Below are 19,181 nucleotides of genomic sequence, written 5' to 3'. Positions count from 1 at the left end.
GCCCGTGTGCCACAACTATTGAAGCCTGCACACCTAGAGCCCGTGCTCCGCAACAAGAGAAGCCACCACAATGAGAAGCCTGCGCACCACAGCCAAGAGTAGCCCCCGCTCACTGCAACTAGAGAAAGCCTGCACACAGCAACTAAGACCCAACAGAGCCAAAAATAAATAAATAAAACTTTTTATTTAAAAAAAAATTTTTTTAATGCAGAAGAGGGGAAGAGAGTAGTCAGATCTCCAAGAGTGTGAGGCCATGCTTTTAATCATTTTGTGAGAACAACGTAAGAGGGAGCTATAGGGAGAAGAGACCAGAGGCCCATCTTGGGATCTGACAAGATGGCCGGGCTGCCCCATGGGATTATCAAGGAAACCCAGCATTTGCTGGTTGGACCAGTTCCCAGCATCAAAGCAGAACCAGATGAGAGCAACAACCATTATTTTCATGTGGTCCTTGCTGGCCCCCAGGGTTCCCCCTTTGAGATGGGGACTTTTTTTAAATTAATTAATTTATTTATGGCTGTGTTGGGTCTTCGTTTCTGTGCGAGGGCTTTCTCCAGTTGCGGCGAGCGGGGGCCACTCTTCATCGCGGTGCGCAGGCCTCTCACTATCACGGCCTCTCTTGTTGCAGAGCACAGGCTCCAGACACACAGGCTCAGTAGTTGTGGCTCACGGGCCCAGTTGCTCTGCGGCATGTGGGATCCTCCCAGACCAGGGCTCAAACCCGTGTCCCCTGCATTGGCAGGCAGATTCTCAACCACTGCACCACCAGGGAAGCCTGAGGTGGGGACTTTTAAACTTGAACTCTTCCTTCCAGATGAATACCCAGTGGCAGCCCCTAAAGTATGTTTCATGACCAGAATTTGTCATCCTAATGTAGACAAGTTGGGAAGAATATGTTTAGATATTTTGAGTGGTCCCCAGCACTGCAGATCCACACAGTTCTGCTATCGATCAAGCCTTTGTTAAGTGCTCCCAATCCAGATGATCCATTAGCAAATGATGTGTCAGAGCAGTGGAAGACCAACAAAGCCCAAGCCATAGAAACAGCTAGAGCATGGACTAGGCTATATGCCACGAATAATATTTAAATCGATCTGATCATCAGGTGTGCATCACTTCTCCTGTTCTGCCAAGACTTCTTCCTTTTTTGTTTCTATTTAATGTACATAGTCTTAGAAACACTGCAGAATAAAAGCCATTAGCATTTATTACATTAGCAAATCTAGGTGTCCTCCTGATTCACTGCTGTAAAACACGAGCAGAGGCTAGAAGTATCATCTGGATTGCTGCGAAACATTTAGAAACAGTGGCCCCTCTCTGCTTTTATTCGTTTCCCCCATCAGGGGTTAAGTATAAAGCACTGTGAATGAAGAGAGTTGTCAGGGTTAGCTGCAGGGATGTGGGTGTTTTTCTTTATTATTTTTTTTGGGGGGGAGGTAATTTTATGTTTATTTTATGGGCTCCTTTCCCTCTTTTTATGTTGATCTAATTGCACTGGTTAAAAGCAGCTAACCAGTTCTTTAGAATATGCTCTCTATTTATTCAGATGCTGTAGATGGACAAGCTTCATTGTTTGAACCAACACGGGAGCATTAAACAAACATCACAGCCCTCACTAATAACATTGTGACTTTGCTGTCAAGTGTAGAATCCTCCCTTCAAGTAAAAGCTTATGACCATTTTGTATGGCTTGTCTGGAAACTTCTGTAAATCTTATGTTTCAGTAAAATATTTTTTGTTATTCTAAAAAAAAAACCAGGGAACTCTACAGGGATCAAGCCAAAAAAGCTATTCTGACACACATTTACATGCTAAAAGCAAGAAAAATGCATCGCAGATAGAAAGTTAGCAACAGAAAAAAAAAAACAATCAAATCCCATAAGAAGATAATTCTGAGGAAACAGGAGAATGGGGAGTATTATATGTATATATAATAATATAGAAGAACCAGAGAATAAATATCCCCCCCAGACAATAAAACACACCAGAAAGACATGTATACAAGAGAGAGAAGTTATAATCCAATATTAAAAAGCAAGCTAAAATGTATTATGAAAATGATAAAAATTATTAAAGAAAAGTATAAATTAAAATTAGAAAATCTTATAAATGAGGTGAGTAGAGAATAGGAAGCTTTGAAAAGAGAAGTGACAGAACTTGGGACATTACTAGAAAAAAGAAAAAATATTTTTAAAATGAAGACTAAAATAGAAGGAACACAAGAAAGAACAAACACAATAATGCCTTAAGATAAAGGCAAGATGGAAAGGAAGACTTTTTTTTTTTTTTTTTTTTTTTTGCGGTATGCGGGCCTCTCACTGTCGTGGCCCCTCCCGTTGCGGAGCACAGGCTCTGGACGCGCAGGCTCAGCGGCCATGGCTCACGGGCCCAGCCGCTCCGCGGCATGTGGGATCTTCCCGGACCGGGGCACGAACCCATGTCCCCTGCATCGGCAGGCGGACTCTCAACCACTGCACCACCAGGGAAGCCCAGGAAGACATATTTTTAAAACTATTTTAAAAGAGATAAAAAGGACTGAAAAAAAAATGATGGATATAAAAGATAAGGCAAAGAAGAAACAATATATGTATAATAATGGACTTTTCAAGAAGGTCCATGAAAGCAAAGGAAAAGAACAAAGACTAAAATATATAACTCAAGAGAACATTCGTGAAATAAAAGAATTTGTGACTACGTAGTGCAAGAGCGTACCACAATTCTAGAGAAAGTAACCTATATGGCCAATTTTAAGATACAGTCCGATAAAATTATAAATTTATTGGACTTTATGAAAAAATTATTTTAGGCATCGTGGCAAAAAGACCAAGTTACTTAAAAGGGAAATATAACCACGTCATCATCAGACTTTTTGATAGCAATTCTTCATGCCAGAAGACAATGGAATAACATATCCAACACATTCAAACGATATGTCACAGATTTTACATCAACCTAATAAACCTCTATGTAAAAAGACCATAGAAAAATGTTATGAACATGATAACTCAGGGAATACTGTCCTACAAGCCCTTCCTGAGGGGCCATCTAAGAAATAAGCTTTCCCAAAACACTGGAAGGGCATGATGGACTAATAGGGACCAAATTTACCCTTCCACTTTGAACACCCAAAATACAAAACAAAATGTGTGAAACTGGTTTTCAGACATTTAAACCATCAACCAGCCCTGTGACCAGGGACAAGTACTAACCTCTCTAAGTTCTCAGTTTCCTCTTCTATGAAAGGAAAGACTTGGCTGTCCTAACTTCATATGGCTGTTGTGAGACAAAAATCAGATTATACATGTTGTGTGCTTACCATAAGCCCTGGCAGGGGTCTGGGCACCTAGTAGATATTAGTTTTAGCGTTACTCTGCAGGCTGAGGAGACAGGAGGGTCACAGTTACTAAGTAACTCGCCAAGGACATACAGCTAGAAAGTGGCAACACCCATGCTCCTGACATGGTCTCTCTCTGTCTGGTCCACAAGGAGACTGTGCACAATTTTACCACATGCCCTAGTGAGGTTCAGATATGCTTTGTTTTTTGCATTTCCTTGCTCACCAATATTTAAAGCCTGGCCTGAGAAAGACAAGCTGGCACAGGAAATTAAGAAAAGTGTCAGAGAATTTCCCGTCTTCACTCTTCATCTTTTCATCTAGGCTGCCCTGGACCTCAGAGCAGGAGAATGACCAGAACCAAGTAGGGTCATAAATAAGGAGCAGATTAGTAGAACAAATAAACTGATAAATGAATGAAGGGACAATTAGCCCAGACACTGCAACATTATCCAGGGTCCAGATCCAAAGTGATGTTGGCTATGGCCCGGCATAGTGACAACTTCCATTGCCATGGCGATCCTGGGGAATTTTTCTTCTCTGCTCTTCAAGGAAGTTTGACCGCTCCATGATATGTGGGGACATTTCCAATGTCAGAAATTATAACCAACTGTAAAACACGTATTAAATCCAGGCAACAACCATCTCTGTTGTATAAACATGTCAGGAAGGAAAGCGACTGCCCAGAGATGCTGGCTGTAAAATCCAAGGCCAAACCCAGCTCTACCCTGTTCTGACGCCTGTCCCAGCTCCTGGGAGGTGCCTCTGGCTTTTTCATGCACTAAGACTTTATGGGAATGACTCAGATTCCCGTCCCTTCCCTAGAACCATCAGTACTGAAAGACTCACATAGTCACCCTTGAACCCAACTGCGCCAAACTGATAATAATTATTTACCTACGTGTTGCTGGGGAAATTAAAAAACAGCAAGTTCCTTCATCTGCCACGTGCAGATGTTTTCTTTTTGCCCCAAACCAAGGGCTGGAAATCCAAAGAGAGGGGAAAATCATCTTCTGTCTTAAGTAACTCAGCTCCAGAGGGGTGTCCAGCCCTCCAGGCACACCCCTCCCCACTTTGGCTTTCTTATCATTCATGAGTTCACAGGAGCAGCACTTTCACTTTCCTTCAAGAATTTTTCCTTTGTATCCGCAACGTGGTTAACTGTGGCACAAGGCCCCTGGCTTCCGGCCTGTCTCGGCTTTCGACATGCCTTCCTCACTACGCTTCCTTTCTAGTGTTTTATTTGACTCCCACTTTCACTTCGAGACAACTGTAAGGTTATTAATTAGCCTAATTTCAATATTATTGTGTGTCAGGGAACAGGTAGGACCAAGAAGACGGAAAGACATTGGGGAACAGCCAGTCGGTGGGGCGGTCAGAACACACACATTTATAGATTATGTTTGCCATCTTATATGGGCATGGTTCACGGTGCCCCATCCAATTACAATAGGAACATCAAAGACCACTGATCATAGATCACCATAACAAATATAATAATGATGAAAAAGTTTGAAATATTGCAAAGATTACCAAAATGTGACACGGAGGCATGAAGTGAGCAAATACTGTTGGAGAGATGGCACCACCAATAGTCTTGTTTGACACAGGGGCTGCCACAAACATTCAATTTCTTTTTTAAAAAGCACACGAGGGCTTCCCTGGTGGCGCAGTGGTTGAGAGTCCGCCTGCCAATGCAGGGGACAAGGGTTCGTGCCCCGGTCTGGGAAGATCCCACATGCTGTGGAGCGGCTGGGCCCGTGAGCCATGGCCGCTGGGCCTGCGCGTCCGGAGCCTGTGCTCCGCAACGGGAGAGGCCACAACAGTGAGAGGCCCGCATACCGCAAAAAAAAAAAAAAAAAAAGCACATGAAAACAGAGCGCAGTAAAACAAGGTACGCCTGTACTATGCACTGGATGCTGTGAGGGATAAAAAGATGAAAAATACAAAGTCTTATTCCTCAAGGAACTCGTGCTTTTCTCTGGGAGAGGAAATATAAACCTTTGGAAACTTCAACCAAGAAACAAGATTTAAAAAAATTTTTTTTTCTTCCAGGTTAATTGAGATATCATTGACATACAGCACTGTATACGTTTAAGGTGTACAGCGTAATGATTTGACTTACATATGTCATGAAATGATTATCAAGGTCAGTTCAGTGAACATCCACCATCTCATACACATCTAAAATTAAAGAAATAGAAAAAAGTATTTTTTCTTGTGATGAGAACTCTTAGGATTTACGCTCTTAACAACTTTCATACATAACACACAGCAGTGCTCATTAAATTAACCACAGTGTACATGCCCAAGGGGAGGCATTCGGTGGGCGATACATCAGGGTGCAACTCAGCGTTTCTGCCCCCCGGGGGGGGTGTAATCCATTTGAGGGAAACAGTATTTGCTTGCCTGGAACAGTTGGTATCACGCAAAGGCAAATATGTATGTTGAGTGAACCACAGAGACCCGACCCAACTCTGGCTGCCAGGGAGCTCAGAATTGGCAGGAAGGTGGGAGAACAAAGCTCAGGAAGTGAGCAGGGGCCAAAGGAGGCCAGGAGCGAAAAGCAGAGCCAAGTCACAGCCCCAGGTGCTCTGGGCAAGGTCCACCCCACCACGGCTGGCCTCCAGGACTACTGCTCACAGACGCAGCCATGGGGAACAGAGTCCGACTCTCCCTTTGAATGATGTCACCACTTAAGATTCTGAGCCCTGGATGGGAGTGTCCTTTTGGCCAAGCCTGGTCAATATGCCCAGGAACTAGGTGAGGGTACACCTGCCCCCTTTCACAGTGGGTGGCATATTTCCTGCCAATATCACATTAAAGGGGTTTTCCTCTCAAATAGGACGAGGGGCAAGTCTGTTGGACAGTCCACTCCCCACCCCAATAACAGTATCCCCTGCAGTGTTTAAGATCTAAAAAGAATGGCCTAGAGGCCATGGGATCTAGTTGTCTAGAGGAGGGGCCCAGGCCAGCGCTGGAAGAACTCAAGAGGGCTTCGTGGAAGAGGTGTGTCTTGACGTTGGCCTCCCAGAGAGGATGTGGCCCTGTTCTGTCCATGATGCTTGGCCTGACCTAGAGAGTCACCTTGCAGGGTCTCTGTGTCATGGTCACAACTCCCCCAGCCCCCGGCACTGGGCTGAGAGCCAGGCCTGCCCAGCCTCCAGCTTCTCCCAACCATCGTACCAGCCAGCTTCAGTGGCTCCATTTCACAGATGAGGAAACTGAAGCTTAGAAAGTCACGCGCGTTGGATAGAGGAGGCTGACGTGGGAACCCAGGCCTGTGCGACCAGGGCACCCCCACCCTTTGCCCGAAGCCTGACGCCTCCCAGCATGCTGAGAAGTAGCAGGGACACGGCAGTTCACTCCGGCTCCATGTTTTTCTCAGGAGTTCCTGCATCCTTCACGCCAACCCTGTGAGACCGCGAGGGCCACGGGATTACCCCGTGGAGCAGCTGGGGAACCCGAGGCCAAGGTCAGCCAGCTTTCAGGCCTGGTGAAGGCTCTCCACCCTGATCCAGCCCGAGAGCTGCCTTCCTCCCCATGACCCTGTCGCTGGAGGCTGTGGGGAGAGCGGCTTGGGGAACAGATCCCACGAAGCTGTGCCTGTCCACGTGGTGTGAGCCACACCTAGCCCGTCCCCAGAACCCGTGGTTGAAAGTGCAGAGGGGACCTGTCTAGGGGAACAATGTGTATTGATGATTCTGGCAGCGGCAGCTGGCAGGCGCCCGAGGCAGTTTGGTCTGGGGTTTGGGGTAGGTTTTACTTGGATGCCGAAGCCCAGTTACTCATCATTCTCGCTCTAGGCCCCTGGGCTACCCGAGATCCAGTGGGAACAACTCGTCAGCCCAGGACGTGGGCTGTCCGCTCCCCACCCCCGTCCCCTTTCCTCCCAGGAGAGACTCATGTCACGGCACTGGCTGGGCCTGGGCTGGCCTGACACCCCTCCGAAGGCTGGGACGGGGGCCTGGACACTGGGCTCGGACCTCCTATAGCCCTGGAGCGGGGTAGGGGGGCATCCTTCTTTATATGGGGTGCACACACCTGAGAACTTTCCAGAGAGGGCTGTCTTCATGCTCCATTCCTGGCCACCTATCTGTCGCTAACACACACACACACACACACACACACACACACACACACACACACACAGACTCTACATTTACACCCAGAGCCAGGCAACCTTCTTTCTGCCTGCCACCTGCCGAGGACTGTGGTCACCTCAGTGGTCTGAGTGTCAAGTGATCTCACGCCAGTCCTTAGCCACCAAGGCATAGCCTTTCACGTCCCCTCTCAGTGTCCCCAGCTGTATGATGAGGAGACCGGACACATCGGCCACTTTGTCTGCACAGCTCTCTGGACCTCACCTGCCTCTTGATCCAGCCACCTGGGTACCTCTGCGGGGACCAGCTCTGAGTTCTTGTCCACTGAGCACACCTTGCCTGGCAGACACACACTGACAACAGGAAAGGGTGGGTTCCAGGGGCCTGAGGATAAATCCCCCTGCTCCCTCACCCAGGCAGGGTGTGTGCGGCTCTCAGAGCCAGGACCCAGCGGTCTGCCAGCAATCCCATGCGAGCTTCCATCCTCCGTCCCAGCCTGTTCACTCTCCTGTCCATCGCTCCATCTCCCAGGGGGTCCCACTCCCCCAAAAAGGTCTCACACAGAGGCCAGGAGCCTCAGTCTCTGCTCGGGTGAACCCAGGTCAAGATAGTGGGTTTGAGAACTGCTCGGGCCTCTATTCTGTCACATAGGAAAGGTGTTCTTTAAAAAAAAAAAAATGTCAAGGCCTGGGTTTTATTCATGCTGCACCTGCTGTGCGTCCTTGCCTCCTTGATTCCCTGGGTAACTGGTTCTCGCTGCGCAGTGAGGCTAAACCCTTGCAGAACTGCTCCCAGGATGAAATGAAACAATGCATCCAATGCACTGTAAGCAATGCCCGGTGTCCAGTAGGTGCTCAAGAGGGACCTTTCCAGCTGTCCCTCGGGAGGTGCTGCCTTGCTGGCTGCCCTGATGGCAGAGGGACCCACGTCCACCCAGGTCCCATGCGCCTCCCTCCTCCGCCAGCCCCCAGACCTGGCGTTCGCAGGCTGGATGGTGCGTGCCCAGAACCGGGGCCAAGACTCCGGCAGGCACTCAAGATCAACAAGCATCAGGTTTCCTGGTTGAGGACGCGCACGTACACCGTGTTCCCTCTCTCCAGAGGGAGGTAGCAGCCCCAGAGCCAGCCTTGTGCTCCTCTGTCACCCTGACCCTCTCCCACGCCCCTGCCCTCGGTTTCCCCCCAGCTGCCTGGGCCCGTTCACCTGAGCAAACCCAGAGCAGCTCTGAGGTGTTTCTCAGTGCAGCAGCCCCATCTCAGCGGGACGAGTGCCAGAGATAACTGTCTGCTCGCCCTGAGCCAGCCTCTAATCCTGGGCTCACAAGGCTCCGGGGACTTCGCTCTGCTGGGACCTCTCACAGCATCGCCATTCATCTCTGGAGGTCAAGGCCAGGTGGGGAGGGCGGGAGGCTGGCAGTGAAGGAACACCAGGATGGCGGGAGGCGAGTGCACCTGGCCAGGTTGTAAGATACAAGCACTGCTCCCCCAGCCATCTGGCCAAAGCTGCAGGTTGCCCAGTAAGTGGAAGGCCAGGGCCCTGGGAAGGCCTTGGCCTTGGGAAGTTGGTGTCATCACCAAACAGCCTGGGAGAAAACTCACAAAAGCCCGTCAGCCCTTTACTGGCAGGTGCAGTGGAAGCCAAGGCGGGGAAGCGGTGGGTCACAGGTGTCCCGGAGGGTCAAGTCCTATAAACTCTGACTCCAATTTCCACATCCTACGAGATGGGCAAATGCGTGAACTAAAACTGACCTTCTGGCCTGGCTCTAAGATTAATCTGGATCTAAACCTTACCCTTATCCAGGAGGCCAAGTCTGGTCCTGACCCAAACCTGGACTTGAACCCTAATGGGATCCAGTCTGCAGCCAGATCTCAATCTTTACCCACATGGAGGACTCAAGAAACCCTTGTGCGATGAGTAACCAAATCGAACTCAGAAACCCTCTAGAGAAAGACTCTGGAAAAAGTAAAGCAGACTCAAAGAGCGGCTCCTCTGTAGGAAACCCACCTGCAGCCCCAGACCACAGCCCAAGACAGTGGCAGGGACTCAGGTGTCTGGGAGACACATGTCCCTTCAGTGCTTCCGGAAAATGTGCTGAGGGCCCCCAGGGCACCTGGGGTCAGTTCAGGTGTCGGGAGCAGTGGACAGGAGCAACTGGGCTTCTGTCCTCTGGGCGGTTCCTCCTCTCCCTGGAGGTCTCACTGCCCACCCTGACCAGCCACTGATCCTCCGCACCCACTGCGGAGGGAACCCCTGCAAGGGCCGGGACCCATCCTGGGCACTCAGGTGCAGATCTTGCCGTCAGGAACCCAGCTGCAGTGGGGGAGGGAAAATGTATTCCCTTGTTCACTCAACAGGCATTGCATATCTTTTGTAGTTCTCAAGCTCACGGGTAAGAGTCCCACAGTGCGAGGCTTTGGAAATCTGATTTAGGGGACACCCCGCTCACAGCTCCATCTCTCGGGATGGGCTCATATGTGTAAACCTTCAGGCCTATGCATTTGTCTGTAATGAGCAGTCCTGGGACATGATGGAAACCACTCTTGGCCTGTGACAGTGCCTTCTCCCCCAGAGCAGACCTTCGTCAGAAAACCAACAACCATTCGTGAGTTGGAGCATGAATGTGGCACAGAGAGAGCTGGATAAGCCGATGGGTCCAGAATTCTGAAAGGGCATTGACGAAAAAGCCTCCCTCTCATGGGCATTGTTGGGGTGGGCACTGCCAGTGTTTGCTTCTGTGACACTCCCCTTCTGAAAGGCTGTGACAGGAACATTCCTTCTTTAGATGTTGTACAAGATAAGAATACATCTGGCTTCAAATTCTCTGAGAGGCTTTTCCTTTATGCTTATTGCCTCATGGTGACAAAATGGCTGCTGCCCCTCCAAGCCTCACAGCAACATTCCAGCATCCCCTCCACAAACACTGACAGAGGGAAGCAGGAAGGCTAGAGGGAAAGGCACCAGCTTTGGAGCTGGCCAGCCCTAAAGCCAAGTCCCAACCCTCTGCTCTGGCAGCTTCACCCCTCTTGGAGCCTCCATTTCCTCAAACCCGCAGGCTCTGGGGGAGGTTAGCACGTCACGGGGTTAAGTGGAAGGCTTCCTGGAGGAGGGGATGACTGAGCTGAGTGGTGAGGGAAGTGGGGGGTAGGAGTCAGCCTGCATGGGTGGGAGGAGGAGCTCAGGGAAGCACAGCGGCTCCTAGGGCTGCCGTGGAAGGAAGGGAGAGGTCAAATGTGAGGGTGCATGGTGGGCGGGGCTGGATCACAGAGGGCTGGAGGGTCAGGCGAGGGAAGGCTGGCCTCCTCCCGCCCCGAGGAAGGATCTGCGCTGTCCCTGCATTCTCGAGGTGATGGCTTACGTTTGCACAGCACCCACGAGTTGGGGCTGCTCGGAACTGTTTCCTTGCATTAATTCATTTACCTGGCACAGCCCTGCTCTGAGGTGAGGACTCTTCTCACCTCTATCTTACCGATGAGAGAATTGAGCAGGGAAGGCAAGGCAGTTGTCCAAGGTCACACAGCGAGTCAGTGGCACCCAGGCTGTCTGGTTCCAGAGCACAGGCTCCTAGCCTCTACCCAGCTCAGCACAGAAACACCTTTGGGTGGCTGGGGACTGGGATGGGAGCAGCCCGGAGCTGCGACCTCTGATCACCTTGATTCTGCTTGACCCTCAAAGAGACACCTCTCCACTGCCAGCCAGGATGCCACTGACCCAGCCCTTCAAACCAAAGCCGTAAAAAGCAGCTTGTCTCCCAGGGGCAATGCAGCTGGCGCCAAGCCCCGGGGGGTGGGCTATGGGCCAGGGACTTGGTATGGCTCCAGAACATCATAGAGCGATTTGCAACACCTTCAAATCTCCCGGAGCAGCCAAGAGAGGCAGGTGAGGCGCAGGCCTGCGGGAGGAGGGCCAGGTGTCGGTTTACCTGGGGATGGGGTGGGGGGGAAGGGCCCTGGCAGCCCACCCCTCCCATCAGCACACCCACATTCTCCCCCATGCAGCGCAGTGCCTGGGGCCCCCATGGCCGGGTACCAGCCTCTGCAGTCCTGCCTACGAGCTCCGTCAGCACCCCAACTTGGTCCCCTGGCTGGAGCTCCCCCCTTTCCCCTCCTCAGTAATTCCATGTGCAGGGGTCTCTGTGGGATGGGAGCACACACGCAGGCAGGGGAATGTGGCCGTGACCTGCCCGCCAGGAGCGCCCATTATCTTCAGCACAGTGGGCGCAGACTGGGTTACCCGCCTAGGAGCAGATGCAGGGGGTTGTGACTGTGGATGGTTTAAAGGCCTCAGATAAGACAACTGATACTTCCCCAGGGTCTGCTACAGGCCAGGCGCTGTCTTATGGGTTTACCTCCCTCAGACACCTACTGAGTACCTACTAAGTGCCAGGCACCCTGGCAGGAGCGTTCAGGTGAGCCAGACCCAGGCACCGACCACCCCAGCTAATTCCCACCACGAACTACAAGGGATAGACTGCCATTCAGGCTTTAGAGAAGTGAAACTGCTGAGGCTTAGAGACATCAAACAACTTGCTCAAGCTCACACAGCAGCCAGGGTAGGATTTGAACCCCATTCTGAACAACTCCAAGTTCTCGTGCTCAGCCCCAGGGAACAGGGCAGGAGGACACTGCCAGGCGGCTGGAGCAGGAAGGCTGTGTGTAGATATGGTAGGAGTGGGCCCTCTGAGTAGAACGGTGACTCACCCACTGGGAGACGTCAACGCAGGTTACAAAACAGGCCTGGCCTGTGCCAGACCCTTATTCTCACTCACTTTTTTCTGTTCCTTCCCTGCCCTTCCACTCCCTGTACCTTGGGCTCCTTGAACATTCTGTTCTTGCGGAACTGAGCAGGGTGGCCGGGTTAGCCCCAAGGACCAAGGGCCCTCAACCACCGGGATGATCGCCGTGGCCTCCCGAAGGACCCGGGAGACAGGGGCTAAGGTGAGCACCAGAGCCCAAGCTGCCCAGGCCGCAAGTCTGCACGGCTCCCCCTGCTTTTCAGGTGAAGTTCAACACTCAGCTTAGCTCCAGGCCTGTTCGATCCCTGGGGCTGCCTGCTCTGCGGTCTGGCCTCCCCCTCCTCTCCCGGGCCCTCAGCACAGAAATGCTGCTCAGACACACTACCCATCTCCGCATCCCTGGGCCTCCCACCCTGCTGCCTGCAATTTCCTAATGTGGATCATTGTACTGTGGTTACGTCAAAGAATGTCCTTGCATTTAGGAAACACTCACTGAACTATTTAGAGGTAAAACGTCATCATAGGGCTTCCCTGGTGGCGCAGTGGTTGAGAGTCCGCCTGCCGATGCAGGGGACACGGGTTCGTGCCCCGGTCGGGGAAGATCCCACAAGCCACAGAGCGGCTGGGCCCGTGAGCCATGGCCGCTGAGCCTGCGCGTCCGGAGCCTGTGCTCCGCAGCAGGAGAGGCCGCAGCAGTGAGAGGCCCGCGTACCGCAAAAAAAAAAGGTCATCATATCTGCAACTTACTTTGAGACGCTTTAGAAAAAATAAATTTCGAGAGATATAGATAAATGATGCAGAAGATGGTGGATAGACAGGTGAGAGAGGGTGGCGGGGACACTTGGAAAGGCCCAGCCTTGCCATCCTTTCCTCGGGACTTGCTCTTCACTGGGCACCTACCTGTCTGCGTTCTGCTCCAGGTACAGGTGACCCAGCAATGCATGAAGCAAAGCCCGCCTCCCAGGGACCGGCTGTCCTGATGCAGGATACTGGCAGCCCCGCACAGCGCGCCCTAGTGGTGGAGAGAAAATGAATCTGATTAGCGGACTGGGGAGAAGTGGAAGGCGCTGGTCCAGCCCCGAGAGGCTGAGCAGATGGCAGAATCAAGGCCTCCAGCTGGGACGCTGGGCCAGACCCTATTCTCAAGTTGCCACCAGGGAGGTGGTGCTGGGGGACCCTCCCCTGCTTCCTTTGAAAGGTACCCATGCCCTTGTCTGGAGGTGCTAGGGAACCATTGACTGAAACTGCCCGCCTTGGCCAGGCACGGTGATGGCCATTTGCATGAGTTGTCTCACAACAAAAGGTCCCCATAAGGAACATGGCTCTGCTGCCAAAAACTAACTGGAAGAATTCGGGAGGGGCCCAAAGGAGGGAGGAAACGCCAGCCCATAATATGTCCTGCCAGCCTCCCAGACTGGCAGGAACCCATCTTGCCTGAGCGATGCACGCACCACCAGGAAGGATCCTGAGTCAGACCAAACACGGGCCAAGCAAGGTGATTGGCCAGAGACAACCCGGAAATGAACCCCATCACCGTAAACCCAGAGCCTGCGAGCCACGTGGCAGCGCAGCTCTCCTGGGTCCCCTTGCCCTGCTGCTCTCTGCCCGGGTGGGCGCCACTTCCCAATAAAGTCTCTTCCTTCGTCAGCACGTGTGTCTCTTCGGACAATTCATTTCTGAGTGTTAGACAAGAGGACACTCTCGGGCCCGGGAAGGGGTTTCCCTTCCGGCAACAGCGGGAAGTCACAGGGGCCTTCCACCCCCTGTCCAAATGGCCTTGGGTAAAGGCAAAGGGGGTCTCAGCTGCGGCCCCCCTTACCATCCCCTGCCCTGCCAGCACTATCTTCCTCCACACACAGCACAAGACCTCTGGTCTTCCCCAAGGTCATAGCCAAGGTCAGCCACAGGTGAGGTGCTTTCCTCCATGGACTTGAGGACTCCCACCCTGCCAGCCTTGGAATAGTCACTTCAGAGCATCATCATGCGGGGATTGGGGTCCAAAGCGGGGAAGAAAAGTGAATCAGGGAGACCTGTGCTGAGCCTCCATGACTGGTGGCCTCGAGGGAGCCTCAGAACTCAGCCACCTTTTCGGCAAGTGTCCAGTGTCTGTTGAGTGGATGCCCTTCCAGGCCTGTGTGTCCACCACCTCAGGCATGTAAGTTGACACTTGCACGGGTCAGCTTCCGTGAGAGCTGACCTCTGCCCATTTGACTCTGATTCTGTCGGGGAACCAGACTGTAATGCAGCCTTTCCTTGGCCGGGGGTCTGGCCTTGCCCTGCCCTGGACCCCATGCCGGGTCTTGGACCCTGGTGGTCGGCCTCATAGGGCCTCACCCCAGGCTTGGCCTCTAGTTTCACCAGCAGTGCGCTTGAGGGCTGGCTGCTGCCTGGCGCAGTGAGGGTTGAGGATGCCCACTGTCTAGGACAAGCTGCAGGTCTACACAGGCAAGGTGGGACACGGGATGGAGAGGATACAGGTGCTCAGCAGGGGGCCCGGCAGCAGGAGGTTGGGGAGTGAAGCTCTGACACGCTCCTGACCACTGACCTTCTTTTCCCTCTGTTTTCTCAACTGGAATATTGACGTGGATGCCAGGCCTCCCTGGGGACAGCTGTGTTCCTGCTCCCTGGCCTAACCCCCAACTCCCGAGTCTGTCCTGGCCACGATACCCCTTTGAAGCTAAAGTGTCAAGAATCCTGGCCAGATGGAGATCAATTTTAAAATACAGAAGAGAGTAGCGAAAATAAAGAAGTGAATGAATGAAATTGAACACCCTCATTCACCCGTGGATGTTCTGTAATCTGTTTGCATTTTCACCCATGGATGCAGATGTCCCACTGAGTTAGAGAAGTGGAATTACACTCAGGTCCCCAGATGTCACTCTGATCCCTCTTGGTCCTTTGTCCCTGCTGGACCCCAAAGGGAACAGGATGGAGAGGTTGGGCTTGGGTCACTTTCCTTACACTGGACCCCTCCCCAAGAGGCAGCATCTTCTACCCAGATTGCTCACTGGTCACCCCGCAGGCATCAGGCCACTGGCCTTGAGCGTAGGTGGTGTCCTCCATGGGAAAGATGAAGTAAAGAGGTGGGAGGGAGCTCTGTGCAGCCAGAACCCCCGTTCAGGGTGTCGGCCCACAATTTCTGGCCAAGCCTTAACCACATGCAAGTCAGCGTTTTTAAGCCTGAGGTTTTTCCTCGGAGAACAAGAGCAGTAGTCCTGACTCACAGGGAACTATACCCAGTCTCTTGGGATAAACCATAATGGAAAAGAATATAAAAGAAGAAAGTATATCCAAAATATAGCAGAGGGAGGAACACTCTCAAACTCATTCTACGACGTTACCATCACCCTGATACCAAAACCAGACAAAGATGTCACAAAGAAAGAAAACTACAGGCCAATATCACTGATGAACATAGATGCAAAAATCCTCAACAAAATACTAGCAAACAGAATGCAACAGCACATTAAAAGGATCATACACCATGATCAAGTGGGGTTTATTCCAGGAATGCAAGGATTCTTCAATATACGCAAATCAATCAACGTGATACACCATATTAACAAATTGAAGGAGAAAAACCATATGATCATCTCAGTAGATGCAGAGAAAGCTTTTTGACAAAATTCAACACCCATTTATGATAAAAACCCTGTAGAAAGTAGGCATAGAGGGAACTTTCCTCAACATAATAAAGGCCATATATGACAAACCCACAGCCAACATCGTCCTCAATGGTGAAAAACTGAAAGCATTTCCACTAAAATCAGGAACAAGACAAGGTTGCCCACTCTCACCACTATTATTCAACATAGTTTTGGAAGTTTTAGCCACAGAAATCAGAAAAGAAAAAGAAATAAAAGGAATCCAAATTGGAAAAGAAGAAGTAAAGCTGTCACTGTTTGCAGATGACATGATACTATACATAGAGAATCCTAAAGATGCTACCAGAAAACTATTAGAGCTAATCAATGAATCTGGTAAAGTAGCAGGATACAAAATTAATGCACTGAAATCTCTGGCATTCCTATACACTAATGATGAAAAATCTGTGAAATTAAGAAAACACTCCCATTTACCATTGCAACAAAAAGAATAAAATATCTAGGAATAAACCTACCTAAGGAGACAAAAGACCTGTATGCAGAAAATTATAAGACACTGATGAAAGAAATTAACGATGATACAAATAGATGGAAAGATATACCATGTTCTTGGATTGGAAGAATCAACATCGTGAAAATGACTCTACTACCCAAAGCAATCTACAGATTCAATGCAATCCCTATCAAACTACCACTGGCATTTTTCACAGAACTAGAACAAAAAATTTCACAATTTCTATGGAAACACAAAAGACCCCGAATAGCCAAAGCAATCTTGAGAACGAAAAATGGAGCTGGAGGAATCAGGCTCCCTGACTTCAGACTATACTACAAAGCTACAGTAATCAAGACAGTATGGTACTGGCACAAAAACAGAAAGATAGATCAATGGAACAGGATAGAAAGCCCAGAGGTAAACCCACGCACATATGGTCACCTTATCTTTGATAAAGGAGGCAAGAATATACAGTGGAGAAAAGACAGCCTCTTCAATAAGTGGTGCTGGGAAAACTGGACAGGGACATGTAAAAGTATGAGATTAGAACACTCCCTAACACCATACACAAAAATAGGCTCAAAATGGATTAAAGACCTAAATGTAAGGCCAGACACTATCAAACTCTTAGAGGAAAACATAGGCAGAACACTCTATGACATAAATCACAGCAAGATCCTTTTGGACCCACCTCCTAGAGAAATGGAAATAAAGACAAAAATAAACACATGGGACCTAATGAAACTTAAAAGCTTCTGCACAGCAAAGGAAACCATAAATAAGACCAAAAGACAGCCCTCAGAATGGGAGAAAATACTTGCAAATGAAGCAACTGACAGAGGATTAATCTCCAAAATTTACCAGCAGCTCATGCAGCTCAATAACAAAAAAACAAACAACCCAATCCAGAAATGGGCAGAAGACCTAAATAGACATTTCTCCAAAGAAGATATACAGATTGCCAACAAACACGTGAAAGAACGCTCAACATCATTAATCATTAGAGAAATGCAAATCAAAACTGCAATGAGATATCACCTCACACTGGTCAGAATGGCCATCATGAAAAAATCTAGAAACAATAAATGCTGGAGAGGGTGTGGAGAAAGGGGAACACTCTTGCACTGCTGGTGAGAATGTAAATCGATACAGCCCCTATGGAGAACAGTATGGATGTTCCTTAAAAAACTACAAATAGAACTACCATATGACCCAGCAATCCCACTGCTAGGCATATACCCTGAGAAAACCATAATTCAAAAAGAGTCATGTACCAAAATGTTCATTGCAGCTCTATTTACAATAGTCAGGACATGGAAGCAACCTAAGTGTCCATCAACAGATGAATGGATAAAGAAGATGTGGCACATATATACAATGGAATATTACTCATAAAAAGTACTCATACTTTTTATTACTCATAAAAAGAAATGAAATTGAGTTACTTGTTGTGAGGTGGATGGACCTAGAGTCTGTCATACAGAGTGAAGTAAGTCAGAAAGAGAAAAACAAATACTGTATGCCTACACATATATATGGAATCTAAGGAAAAAAAAAAAAAAGGTCATGAAGAACCTAGGAGTAAGATGGGAATAAAGACACAGACCTACTTGAGAATGGACTTGAGGATATGGGGAGGGGGAAGGGTAAGCTGGGACAAAGCGAGAGAGAGGCATGGACATATATACACTACCAAACGTAAGGTAGATAGCTAGTGGGAAGCAGCCGCATAGCACAGGGAGATCAGCTCGGTGCTTTGTGACCACCTAGAGGGGTGGGATAGGGAGGGTGGGAGGGAGGGAGACGCAAGAGGGAAGAGATATGGGAACATATGTATATGTATAACTGATTCACTTTGTTATAAAGCAGAAACTAACACACCATTGTAAAGCAATTATATTCCAATAAAGATGTTAAAAAAAAAAAAAGATTTTGCGCTTCCTTGGTGGTGCAGTGGTTGAGAGTCCACCTGCCGATGCAGGGGACACGGGTTCGTGCCCCGGTCCAGGAAGATCCCACATGCCGTGGAGCGGCTGGGCCTGTGAGCCATGGCCGCTGAGCCTGCACGTCCGGAGCCTGTGCTCCGCAACGGGAGAGGCCACAATAGTGAGAGGCCCACGTACTGCAAAAAAAAAAAAAAAAAAAATAGTGTTTGTTGAACGAATGAATGAACGGTGCTTTAATCCCTCAGTCTTTGAGCTCTGGGATTATATTTTTCCAGCTTTATTGAAGTATAATTGACAAATAAAAATTGTATATATTTTTTTAAAAAAGAAGAAAGTATATATGTGTATAACTGAGTCACTTTGCTGTACAGCGGAAATTAACACAACATTGTAAATCAACTATACTTCAATAAAAAAAAAATGTGGCCATTTAACTGGGACTACTGTGCGCTTGGCCTGAACCGTGGTGTATGCATCCCGTAAATGGTGGTGACGGGCGTCTGGAACAAAGGCCCTCCCAACCCCAATACTCCTGTGACCCCTCCCTCAGAGGCAGGGACTCAGCTGCCCCTGGCCGAGGCCCCTCCAAGCCAGACAGACAGCCTCCTCTCGTCTCGGGCGCTACCCTCTGGGCAGGTGCCTCGGCCACCAGGGCCTCCCCTTGATGTTCAGCTGCCCGCATCCACCATCCTCACCCGCTCCAGCTTCTCCCTTCATCCCTGCCTCCTGAAGGCTTCTCCGTGATCTCTGGGTCCAGCACAGCCCAGCACCCTCAGTGGCCACGCTGTCCCAGGAGCCACCCACTCCTGGGCACGTTCCTGACATCTCTGATGTGGGAAGGGCCTGAGTTGGAGGACAGAGCCAGAGGACCTGGGCACCTGGGTTCCTTCTCAGTATGGATGGGCCCCCCAGATGCCAGGGGACCTGGGCATGCTGTTTTCTTTCTGTGGGCCTCAGTTTCCCCC

General features: G+C 50.0%; 1 pseudogene across 1 annotated transcript; it reads left to right on the top strand.

Moving 5' to 3' along the window:
• The first annotated feature begins 336 nt into the window (after nucleotides 1–336).
• On the top strand, nucleotides 337–1,191 carry LOC308621676 (ubiquitin-conjugating enzyme E2 N-like; annotated as a pseudogene). Its single transcript has 2 exons — nucleotides 337–466; nucleotides 770–1,191. The product of its transcript is annotated as a ubiquitin-conjugating enzyme E2 N-like (transcript).
• Nucleotides 1,192–19,181: the final 17,990 nt, after the last annotated feature.

The sequence above is a fragment of the Mesoplodon bidens genome, assembly GCF_964165515.1.
Source record: "Mesoplodon bidens genome assembly, chromosome: 8".
NCBI classification, from domain to species: domain Eukaryota; kingdom Metazoa; phylum Chordata; class Mammalia; order Artiodactyla; family Ziphiidae; genus Mesoplodon; species Mesoplodon bidens.
Note: the sequence above shows the minus strand (reverse complement) of the source record. Positions and strands in the feature narration are given on the sequence as shown.